At 48.0% G+C, this 12,429-nt stretch overlaps 1 long non-coding RNA gene across 1 annotated transcript in view; it reads left to right on the top strand.

Moving 5' to 3' along the window:
• Nucleotides 1-1,315: 1,315 nt before the first annotated feature.
• Nucleotides 1,316-12,429, top strand: part of LOC146354349 (uncharacterized) — a 42,949-nt gene continuing 31,835 nt past the window's right edge. The window contains exon 1 of the long non-coding RNA XR_014788369.1: nucleotides 1,316-1,821. This is a non-coding gene — a long non-coding RNA (uncharacterized LOC146354349). The remainder of the gene's footprint in view (nucleotides 1,822-12,429) is intronic.

Below are 12,429 nucleotides of genomic sequence, written 5' to 3'. Positions count from 1 at the left end.
CAGTGAGTACTGTGTCATCTGCAGTGACCATGGGTGCTTCCAGACGGATGACTACTAGTCCTACCAGTCAAAAGACATTATGCAGCTATTCCATCTTTTCCTTAACGGATTTTCTGGGTACTTCCAGACGAGGCTTTAATCGTGCAGCCGTCCTACCTCATTCATGAAATGTTACTGAATGGCCTGTTCAGACATCATGCTAAGCCACCGTGGTTCATGTTTTGGCGCAAACCACGGTGGCTTAGCATGTCATGTGTGGGGTCAAAATCCCAACCACAATGGCTAGGTAACCACCCTAGCTAACCACCCCTCTGCAGTGGGGTTAAGGTGGGGCCCAAGGTGGCTTACCATGGCAGGATCTCCATCATTAAAACGAGCCGTTCCATACGAAAACATGGCGACCACGGAGGCGGCAGCCGAGAGCGTCCACCACTTGAGGCAATGCTCTAGGCAGCGAGGCCGGACGTCATGGTCACCGTCGCATAGCAACGACCAGAGCAGCCGGCGCGCACGATTTCCAGGGTGATGGCCGCTGGGATAACCAGTGACAGCAGCAGGGGGACAACGCAGTAACCACAGAGCAGGGATAGGTAAGTAAACCATGGGGTGCCGCGCAGTTCCTGGTCATGTGACAGGCACACGCATAGTACTTCGCCTAACCCTCCCTCGCGTGTGAACAGAGCCAGCATCAGCAATACTGGGCTAGAAGGACCAAGGGTCTGACTCACTATAACGCAGCTTCCCATGTTCCTGTGTGTTTTCCCACCACTTCTTCTATCTTTTTTCATTCTACAAAAAAAAAAAAAAAATCTGTTAAGGAGGAAAAGGCAGAATAGCTGCACAACATCTTTTGACTGGGAGCGCTGGGAGCCTTCCGTCTGGAAGCATCCTCGGTGGTAAGAGAAAAGATGTAATAAGTGATGGGAAACACAGGAGGGTTACAAATGGAGGACAAGTAGGGTGATGGTGCAAGAAAAGCCTTGTCTGGAAGCACCTGGGTGTGATTCTTTCTGACAGTTCAGGTAAAAGGACAATCACAGCAAATGGCATTCACAGCTAAAGAAGTACAAAAGAACCCTGGGCGGAAAACAAAAAACAAGAACAGCTCATGCTGCAGACCCAATATCTCCCTGCTTCTGGAGTCCTTGATTCAGCGAAACCGCAACCTGCTTTTTGTAACACCTCGCCCGATGAAGAGATCTGGAGATCTCGAAAACGTGCACATTGTTCGTGATCGCTGAGTTGACCTGATAAAGGTATTACGGATTTGGGAAGGTGTCCTTCTCCTCCTCCTGTGCCTCAGCCGTCACACTCTCTATGGCGAGTGCCCAGCCGGTACAGAGCCTGCAATACTCGTCGTCCACGCTGCCTCTGGACTGCTGACTGATGAGGGTTCACAGGAAGGCAGCGACGCGGAGCGGAACGGTGGCCGGCGGGAGGCGACTCTCCCAAACTACCAGGGCAAGTACGGCGGTAGTAGCAGCAGCACTGACCTGGGAGCTCACGCGGAGAAGTTCTCTTTGGCGCCCAACATGCCGCCTCTTCGTCCCTGTCCAAAAGTTCCTCGGCCGCGCAACTGAAGAAAAGGATATCCAGAAGGACTTCACAGGGGGAACCCGACAAGCCGCGGCGCCTCCGCGCGAGGGGAAGGAGGGAAGAACGAGGCGGCGGCGGGGGCGGCGGCGCAGGCAGGCTGGCGAGGCGCGTGTGCGCCTCTGCGGCCCCTCCCCCGCGCGAGGAAAAGGAATGTCTTCCGCGGGAGGCTTATCAGTCAGGCCGCGAGGGAGCCTCCGTTTCCCAGCAGTGCTGCTGCACGGTGAGGTCAGTGGGTTACCCAGGAGCCAACCCGTAAACAGCTCCGGAGAGAGAGAGGGGGGAAAGGCGAGCGCAAACGGGTGTTCTGCAATAAGCCGAGCTTGCGCGCGCGCGCTCTCCCTTCCCGAACAATGAAGGGGGGGGGGGGAGAGTTTGCAGGAGGCCGACGGCGGGAACAGATCGCAAAGTTGTTTACCGTCAGATTGCCGTCGGCTGGACCGAGAGGCTGCCCAATTGGTTTGCTAAAACTAGCTATTCTGGTCCAGCCACCTGCACAGCCCCACGATTTCCAATGTCTCGCTCGCTCGCTCGCTCGCTCGGTGCCCTTGAAAAAGAGAAATTTCACTGCTGGTTAAACATCAACTGAGACTGCGGAGCTGGCTTTGCTCCCTGCCACTGCTCTGGGAAGGAAGCGAAGCGAAGCGTGTGTGTGTGACAGAGAGGTTTTAAGGCTGCTTCATATATTACAGATTTAGCGTTTACTGTGTGTTCGTGGAGTGTACGCTCACGTTTTTGAAGCTGTATAGATACGTTTCTTTTCCTGTTGCCTTAAAAACACGGAAACATTTTATAGCAGCATTCTCCTATGTTACGAAATTTAGCTTTCCAGTACCATTTTGAAGTGTTGACTTTTTTTTTCCCCCGCCTCCCCCCGACCCGCCGTTTCCCCCCTCTACCCTTAGGTAGGCTGAGAGAGAGTTACTGGCCCCACATCGCCTAGTAAGCTTTCTGAGCCCAGGTTTCCCCATTCTCAATTTAACACTCTAACCCATGTTGCCTGGGCATGATGGGAGTTGCAGTCCAGCACATTGAAAAGGTTCCAAGATAGGGAAGGCTGCTCTAACCGTTAGGCCACACTGGCTCTTAGACCCTTTGTTCTACTTCTTTGCAGTTTTGCTACAGTTGCATGCCCTCCTGTTTTGGATGCAAAACTTATGGTACATCAGTGTGATTAATTACTGCCAGAAGCATATCCATAACCTTGCGCTACAGTAGTAATTATACCAATAATACATAAACATCTAAAACTAATGTAACTAATTCAGGGGTGGGCAACTTGTGGCTCTTCAGATTTTGTTGGTCTGCAACTTCCATTAGCCTAGGCAGCATAGTCAATGGTGAGGGATAATGGGAATTGCAGTCCAATAGCATCTGCAGGGCCACAAGTTGATCACTCCTGAATTATACCAATAATAATACCCAAACATTCCCCAAAATAATTATACCCCCAAATTCCTGCACAATCAAGTGCAGTTCACACACACATGCACATGCACACACACACTCAAATATGTAAAATAGCTTAGTGTTTTGAGTTTGCTGATGGTCCTCCCCTGCCCCGCCCCATAGTTTTGCCTGAGCCTGACAAAAGAATGCTAATATTTCTTAATGGCTGTGGATGGTCCCTTAAAGGGCAATCCCTTAAAGGGCAGTGTCTGAGGTGACTGCTTTGCAAACCTGAGGGCAATAGCCCTCTCCTGCTTTTGTTCCCTAGTGAATGATTATTCAGAGCCACACAGCCTCTAATCCTGGTAGTAGTGTCATGACTAGTAGCCATTGATAGCCTTATCCTCCATGAATTAGTGCAATCTCTTTCTATAAAAAGTAGGTTTCATACATCTCTATGAACCTAAATCATAAATACAATTATGCCCCCTTAAATACATGCAAGTCACAGGAAACATGTTTAAATCTATACACAGAACAATCCTACCATTAGAAATCTTCATGCAAGTTATTTCCCACATCATTTGATGCTGGGCAGTGTATGTAATCCAAAATGTTCTTTGCCTTCCATGGAGATTCTGAGGTGGACTGTAAATACATTGCCACTGGAAAGAGAGCAAGTCTAGCTATTTCATTTATGGTTCACCTTGTGTTCCAACTTTTGGCAGACATACTTTCAAGGGGAATCTAAAGAATGCAACACTGAGTACATCATATCCATTGCACAATTGTCAGCAACCTGGTATGTTCAGCTGCTTGGAGGACTGAGCAGGGAAGAAAGAGGTGGGAGAGGAAACAGGAAGGCTATTCCTTGATTGCTTAAGGGTGGAAAGGATTTCCTGACAGTCTTTAGAAGACAGGATAGAAAAGGCCCTGCCTTTTGAGGATAGGGCCTCTTGATATGCCATAGGAGGTTTATTACAGAAAGACCAGTAGGAAATAATATTTAACTCTGCACACAGGTTGTTTCAGTTATTACTGAAATGTTGTCTTGCTCCCACATTAATGCTTTCATGTACTTTTAACATCTTTAAAATTTACAGGTTTTGTGTTTATGCATTCAGTTGCTTCCAACTCTTCGTGACTTCATGGACCAGCCCACACCAGAGCTTCCTGTTGTCCGTCGCCACCCCCAGCTCCCCCAAGGTCGAGTCCATCACCTCCAGAATATCATCCATCCTTCTTGCCCTTGGTTGACCCCTCTTCCTTTTGCCTTCCGCTTTCCCTAGCATCAGCATCTTCTCCAGGGTATCCTGTCTTCTCATTATGTGGCCAAAGTACTTCAGGTTTGCCTTTAATATGACTCCCTCAAGTGAGCAGTCTGGCTTTATTTCCTGGAGCATGGAGTGGTTTGATCTTCTTGCAATCCAAGGCACTCTCAGAATTTTCCTCCAAGACCACAGTTCAAAAGCATCTATCTTCCTTCGCTCAGCTTTCCTTATGGTCCAGCTCTCGCAGCCATAGGTTACTATGGGGAATACCATTGCTTTAACTATGCGGACCTTTGTTGTCAGTGTGATGTCTCTGCTCTTAACTATTTTATCAACATTTGTCATTGCTCTCCTCCCAAGAAGTAAACGTCTTCTGATTTCCTGGCTGCAGTCAGCGTCTGCAGTAATCTTTGCGCCTAGAAAGACAAAGTTTGTCACTGCCTCCACGTTTTCTCCCTCTATTTGCCAGTTCTCAATCAAGCTGGTTGCCATAATCTTGGTTTTTTGGAGGTTTAACTGCAACCGAGCTTTTGCACTTTCTTCTTTCACCTTCATCATAATGTTCCTCAGCTCGTCCTCGCTTTCAGCCATCAAAGTGGTATCATCTGCATATCTGAGATTGTTAATGTTTCTTCCAGTGATTTTAACTCCAGCCTTGGATTCATCAAGCCCAGCACATCGCATGATGTGTTCTGCATACAGGTTGAATAGGTAGGGTGAGAGTATACAACCCTGCCATACCCCTTTCCCAACCTTAAACCAGTCCGTTGTTCCGTGGTCTGTCCTTACCATCGCTACTTGGTCGTTATACAGATTCCTCAGGAGGCAGACAAGATGACTTGGTATCCCCATGCCACCAAGAACTTGCTACAATTTGTTATGATCCACACAGTCAAAGGCTTTAGAATAGTCAACAAAACAGAAATAGATGTTTTTCTGAAACTCCCTGGCTTTCTCCATTATCCAGCGGATATTGGCAATTTGGTCTCTAGTTCCTCTGCCTTTTCTAAACCCAGTTTGTACATCTGGCAATTCTTGTTCCATGAATTGCTGGAGTCTACCTTGCAAGATCTTGAGCATTACCTTATTGGCATGTGAAATAGGTGCCACTGTTTGATAGTTTGAACATTCTTTAGTGTTTCCCTTTTTTGGTATGGGGATATAAGTTGATTTTTTCCAATCTGTTGGCCATTCTTGTGTTTTCCAAATTTGCTGGCATATGGCATGCATCACCTTGACAGCATCATCTTGCAAGATTTTAAACAGTTCAGCTGGGATACCGTCATCTCCTGCTGCCTTGTTATTAGCAATGCTTTTTAAGGCCCATTCAACCTCACTCTTCAGGATGTCTGGCTCTAACTCACTGACCACATTGTCAAATCTATCCCCGATGATACTATCCTTCCTATACAGATCTTCCGTATATTCTTGCCACCTTTTCTTGCTCTCTTCTGCTTCTGTTAGGTCCTTGCCATCTTTGTTTTTGATCATACCCATTTTTGCCTGGAATTTACCTCCAACGTTTCTAATTTTCTGGAAGAGGTCTTTTGTCCTTCCTATTCTACTATCTTCTTCCACTTCCGTGCATTTCTTGTTTAAAAATAATTCCTTATCTCTTCTGGCTAACCTCTGGAATTTTGCATTTAATTGGGTATATCTCCCCCTATCACTTTGCCTTTTGCTTTCCTTCTTTCTTGGGCTATTTCCAGTGTCTCAGCAGACAGCCATCTTGCCTTCTTGGTTTTCTTTTTCTTTGGGACGTTTTTTGTTGCCACCTCCTGAACAATGTTGCGAATGTCTATCCATAGTTCTTCCCTATCTACTAAATCTAGTCCCTTAAATCTATTCTTCACCTCCACTGCATATTCATTAGGAATATTAGTGAGCTCATATCTAACTGATCTGTGGGTCTTCCCTATTCTCTTTAGTCTGATTCTAAATTGTGCAATAAGAAGTTCATCATCTGAACTACAGTCAGCTCCAGGTCTTGTTTTTACCGACTGTATAGATGTCCGCCATCTCTGGCTACAAAGGATGTAGTCAATCTGATTTCAGTGTCGACCATCTGGTGAAGTCCGTGTATAAAGTCGTCTTTTATACAGAGTGCTGCCCCAGGAGGCTGTTCCAAGTGGTCCAGAGCCTGGTCGGTCCTGTGGCTCCGGAACCACTGGAGCATTCTAAGGCCTCCTGTGAGGCTATGGCAAGGCACTTTGCAGATAAAATTGATCAGATTAGGTGTGTTACTCTGCACACTGTGGATACAGGTAGTGAGCAAGAGGCGGCCTGTGGCAAACCGGTTTTGTGGGATCGGTTCCAGCTTCTTCCTCCTGATGAAGAGGACAAGGTGCTTTCATCTGTAAGGCCGACCACCTGCTTACTTGATCCTTGCCCATCTTGGCTCATTATGAGCTGCAGAGAGAGACTGGGTGAGGGGATCAAGGAGCTGGTGAACGCCTCCCTTGAGGAGGGAGTGATGCCATCAGCCCTCAAGGAGGCAGTGATAAGACCGCTCTTAAAGAAGCCCTCCTTGGATCCTCAAGTTCTGAACAACTTTCGCCCAGTCTCAAATCTGCCATTTTTGGGCAAGGTGATTGAGCGGGTGGTGGCGGTGCAGTTGAAGGCACACTTGGAAGAAACTGATTATCTAGACCCATTTCAGTCGGGCTTCAGGCCTGGGCATGGGACAGAAACGGCCTTGGTCGCCTTGGTGGATGATATGAGGAGGGCTCTGGATAGGGGTGAATGCTCCTTCCTTGTTCTCCTCGATCTCTCAGCGGCTTTTGATACCGTTGACCACGGTATCCTCCTGGACCGCCTGGAGGGGTTGGGCATTGGAGACACTGTATTGCGGTGGTTCCGGTCCTTCCTCTCCGGCAGGTACCAGAGGGTAGCACTGGGAGAGGAGGTTTCGGACCCGTGGCCACTTACTTGTGGGGTGCCACAGGGTTCCATCCTCTCCCCGATGCTATTTAACATCTATGTGAAGCCACTGGGGGCTATCATCAGGAGGTTTGGGGTGCAGTGTCATCAATATGCGGATGACACGCAGCTCTACCTCTCATTCAAATCTTCACCAAGGTTGGCCATAGAATCCCTGTCCAAATGTCTGGAGACGGTGAGTGGCTGGATGGGGAGGAATAAGCTGAAGCTCAACCCTGACAAGACCGAGGTACTTTTGGTGGGAGACAAGAGGAGGTTGGGGGATGTTGACCTGGTGTTGAATGGGGTACGGCTACCCTTGAAAGACCAGGTCCGCAGCCTGGGGGTCATTTTGGACTCCCAGCTGTCCATGGAGGCTCAGGTGTCAGCTGTGAGCCGGACAGCGCTGTATCAACTCCATCTGATACGGCGGCTGCGCCCCTTCCTTCCCGACCATCTGCTCCCATCGGTAGTACATGCCCTGGTCTCCTCTCGTTTAGACTACTGTAATGCGCTCTACGTGGGGTTACCCTTGAAGACGGTTCGGAAGCTGCAGCTGGTACAGAACGCGGCGGCTCGCCTGATTAAAGGCAGCCGCCGGCGAGATCACATCACTCCAGTGCTGAAGGAGTTGCACTGGTTACCAGTTGTTTTCGGGGCCAAATTCAAGGTGTTGGTTTTGACCTTTAAAACCCTATATGGTTCCGGCCCAGCCTATCTTAAGGAGCACCTCCAGCAACACCAGACAGGCCGCTTAACAAGATCAGCCTCGGATGGCCTTCTCTCTGTCCCATCAGCCAGGACAGCTAGACTGGTGGGGACGAGGGAGAGAGCCTTCTCTGTGGTGGCCCCCACTCTGTGGAACTCCCTCCCTAGGGAACTCCGTCATGCCCCCTCTTTAATGAGCTTCCGTTGTGCATTAAAAACGTGGTTGTTCAGGCAGGTATTTGGGGTGGGTTAGGGTATTTAAAAAAAAAAAATTATGGTAAAATTTTATTGTTTTAAATTGTTTTATGGTGAGTTGTACATCGCCCAGAGTGGCTGGGTGACCAGTCAGATGGGCGATTAATAAATAAATAAATAAATAAATTTTAGGTTGTTGGAAAAGAGTGTTTGTTATGCACAGTGAGTTGTCTTGGCAAAATTCTATCAGCCTATGTCCCGCTTCATTTTGTTCTCCCAGACCATGCTTGCCTGTAATTCCAGGTGTCGTTTGACTACCCACCGTAGCATTCCAGTCTCCTGTAATGAAAATAACATCTCTTTTTGGCGTATTATCCAGTAGGTGCTGCAGATCCTCATAGAACTGATCTATTTCTGCTTCTTCAGCATCTGTGGTTGGGGCATATATTTGGATCACTGTGATGTTAAATGGCTTACCCTGAATTCGAATTGAGGTCATTCTGTCGTTTTTTGGATTGTATCCAAGCACTACTTTAGCCCCTTTATTATTAGTTATGAAGGCTACTCCATTTCTTCTGTGGTCCTCTTGTCCACAGTAGTAGATCTGGTGGTCATCTGATGTGAAGTGGCCCATTCCAGTCCATTTCAGTTCACTGACATCCAAAATGTCTATATTTAATCTTGACATCTCCCCAATAACCACATCCAAGTTGCCCTGGCTCATAGATCTTACATTCCAGGTTCCTATGGTGTGTTGATCTTTAGAACATCGGATTCGTCGTTCGCTACCAGCACCGTTGGCCGCTAGCCGTCCTTTCGGCTTTGAACTAGCTGCGTTATCACATCTGGGGCTAGTTGAACTTATCTTCTGTTCCTCCCCAGTAGCATTTTGACCATCTTCCAACCTGGGAGTCCCATCTTCCGATGGTATACCGACATATCTCTGGTTGTACTGATCCATTTAGTTTTCACGGCAAGAATACTGGGGTGGGTTGCCGTTACCTTCTCCAGGGATCGTATTTAGTCTGACCTCTCTGCCATGACCTTCCCGTCTTGGGTATCCCTTCACGGTTTAGCTCATGGCGTCATTGAGGTGCTCAAGCTCCAACACCACAACAAGGTAACGATCTCCTTTGCTGGAGAGGTTACAGGTTTTACTGGGAACTAAAACACATTCAAGGGACGTTTGTTTTGTTTTGTGTTAAAGCATGCAAATGCCATCATTCCCTTTAGCAACAGGCCTCCAAAATTGCTCAAAACAACTTGCCCTAAATTAGTTGAAAGACTTATTAAAACAAGTGTCCATGTAAACCTAAACCTCTTCATACCTATTTTGTCAAGAGGAGAGACAGATTCAAGGGAACATACTGATACTACTTCCCCATTCCCATTCTACCGTGAGTCCTAAGCAGACACACTAGGGATTTTTTATCATTTTGGTTGCCCTTTACCAGCTCTACATTTTTTTCAGAAGTTGCAATCACTAGTATACTCAGAATTCCAAGTGTATCAAGGCACTATTTACTGGCAGTTTTATTTTTGTTCGCTTTGCTAATGATCCCTAGCATGGAATTCACCTTTCCACATTGCAAGCTAAATTTATGTTTTAACTGAGCTTCTTCATCATGACCCCGAGATCTTTTTCCTGGGTTGTCATTGCTAGCTCAGACCCCATCAGCGCATATGGGAAGTTTGGAAATTTTTTTGCCCCAACAGGGTTGGGGGTGGAGGGGGGGGGATGTTCCATGGCAGAAGTCTCCAGTCTACCCATGGAAGTCTGCAGGCATAAGGAAAGGAAAGGAAAGGAAAGGAAAAGAAAAGAAAGGTTCCTCCTGTGCAAACACCGGGTCATTACTGACTCCTAGAGGGATGCTGCTTTCACTGGCGTTTTCATGGCAGACTGTAGTGGGGTGGTTTGCCATTGCCTTCCCCAGTCATGACTACCTTTCCCCCAGCAAGCTGGGTACTCATTTTACCGACCTCGGAAGGATGGAAGGCTGAGTCGACCTTAGCCGGCTACCCGAGACCCGGCTTCCGCTGGGATCGAACTCAGGTCGTGGGGAGAGTTTCGGTTGCAATACTGCCACCTACCACCCTGCGCCCCACGAGGCTTCTGCAGGTATAAACCTACTGCCAACAGAGTTTGAAGAGTGAGAAGGATTGGGATCCCCTCTCTACAGATCAGCATGGGATGGGCAAGTAGAAACCTGCCCCCTCACACCGTAGTTAGTGCAACACCTCCCCTCAACTCCACTTAGAATTCCTCGATAAGCACGCACACACACAAGTAAATAGTGCAATGTTCTTCACTATTTTCCAAGCAGGAGCCACTTTGACTTCAGGCACCAGTGCTGAGGCCACTTGCCCTCCTTTCCTAGGCCATAGCTGCCTCTCCTCCTCCCCCTCCAGGCAAATTCTAACAGGCTCATTGGGTCCTTGGACTGGGATGGATCTTTTTCTTGTCACCGAAAGACTGCACTTCCCTCCTCAGTGCTGCAAAACCTCCCAGTTCAGGGGCACATTGCTCACTCTCTCACCCACAAATTCAATTTCCCCTCCACCTTTAGTGCCCACACAGTGCACTACTGCAGCTAGCCAATCACATTGCCCTTAGCCTCTTGGGGTCCTCCAAGAGGCTACAATTAATTGGCTGATCACTCCTGGGTTCTCCTCCCCACCCCTATCTTACAGCTGAGGAGCCGCAGGCCTCTGAACGCCCCAGCCCTGAAGCCTCTTCCTGTGTCCCAGATCACAGCAGCTGGCCCACCACTAAAGCAAGCAACAAGGCAAAGCTAGAGAGCCTTTGCTGAGAGGGAGCAGCTGCTGAGAGAGAGAGAGCAGCGGACAGGGTAATTGGGAGCTGCCAGCGGCCCTCAGGCCTTGCAGCGAAGAACAATGAAATTGTGACTAAGGGCACAGTCCTACTGGATCCACCCTGGGTACTCACAACCCTCGGAACTCGGAGGCTTACAAGTGTCCAATGCAGAGCAGGAGATGTGATGCGCCTCCCATTCTGTATTTTAGCTAGACCCATCTAGCAGAGGCTTCAGGGAGGGGCAGAGAAGGAAGCTGGAGATAGCTCATAACCCCACATCCCCAGTCCCCTCCCCTCCCCTGGGAACACCCCCTCTCGCCCCCTACGCACTCGTGTTTGTGAGCTCATAGCAGCCGCCAGCGTGGTTCTCTCTGCACTGGTGGCGAGGGAGGAGGCGGGGAGTGCGGTTTCCTGGCTTGGAGCCCTGTCTCTGAGCTCGGAGCCAGGAAACTCAAGCATCCTGTGTCCCCCAGACACTGTCTAGGGGGCAGGATTGCTCCCTCCAAGTGTTTGAACAGTAAGATGGGTAGAAAGTTGTGGCATGTGCGTGAATATTTTTCTTCAGTATAATTAAGGGAAAGGATTGGAGTAGAACAACAGTTGGTGGAAAAAACCTATGCAGACCCCTTTAAACTACTACTACTACCACCATTACCCCACTCCAGGATTGTTTCATGAAGTATGGCTACCACAGTTCAAAGTCATACCAGGGAAAAGTTCATCCTCTACCTTGTTCATAGCAAAACACAGGCAGATATTGCATGGATAAACGACAGCAACAACCTGTGAACGCTGAAGCAGATATTATATACCACAGTAAGAAATCTAACCAGGCATAGAAGAATTTGCTACCAAATGTGATGAATGACGCTTTAGTAACAACAGTGAGTATTTATGTAGTGCTTTAGAGTGCTCAAAAGACTTTGCACATCTTATCTCGGTAATCAGCAGAAATTTTGCCAGCCATGTCCTCTTCCAACAGAAGCAATGTTTTTAAAGAGAATACCATTGTTTCCTTAACATATACTCCAAACCCACATGTGAGTATTATTCCTCAGCAACACCTATATATTTGGTTATTATGAAGAATTAAAAAGGAACCATAACACATGCTCTCAAAATGCACTGTTTGTTTGTTTAGGCAATGTAAGCTTTGACGTGGCTGAGAGGAGGCCTCTGAATCCTACCTTGAATTTTCCCAATCCTCCCTAAAACGTAAAATGATTCCCGGGTCTTCACTCAAATTGTTCAGGCCAGGATAAAAAGGAATCTTTTCCTGTAGTTTCCTCAGCATCCCGCTTCCAACATTGTAACATGCTCCTCAGACAGAGCTTCCTGATACCACCCATTATTACATACACAGATGTTTTCACTCCCCAATGCATATAACATCCCAGTGCACTCTTATTCTTAGCATCCAAATGCAGAGCAGCCAGCAATAACATGGCAGGCCTCTTCCTAGGGAATCCAGAAAACATGCAAATGGCACATTCCTTCCTCTCTGGAGGGAACCAGCCCACAACAGGCATGCAGGCAGAG

This window comes from Heloderma suspectum, chromosome 2 (assembly GCF_057233095.1).
Source record: "Heloderma suspectum isolate Gila_16-S chromosome 2, 16-S_ref, whole genome shotgun sequence".
Taxonomy (NCBI): domain Eukaryota; kingdom Metazoa; phylum Chordata; class Lepidosauria; order Squamata; family Helodermatidae; genus Heloderma; species Heloderma suspectum.
The sequence above is the reverse complement of the archived record's forward strand: the minus strand, read 5'-3'. Positions and strand labels throughout refer to the sequence as shown.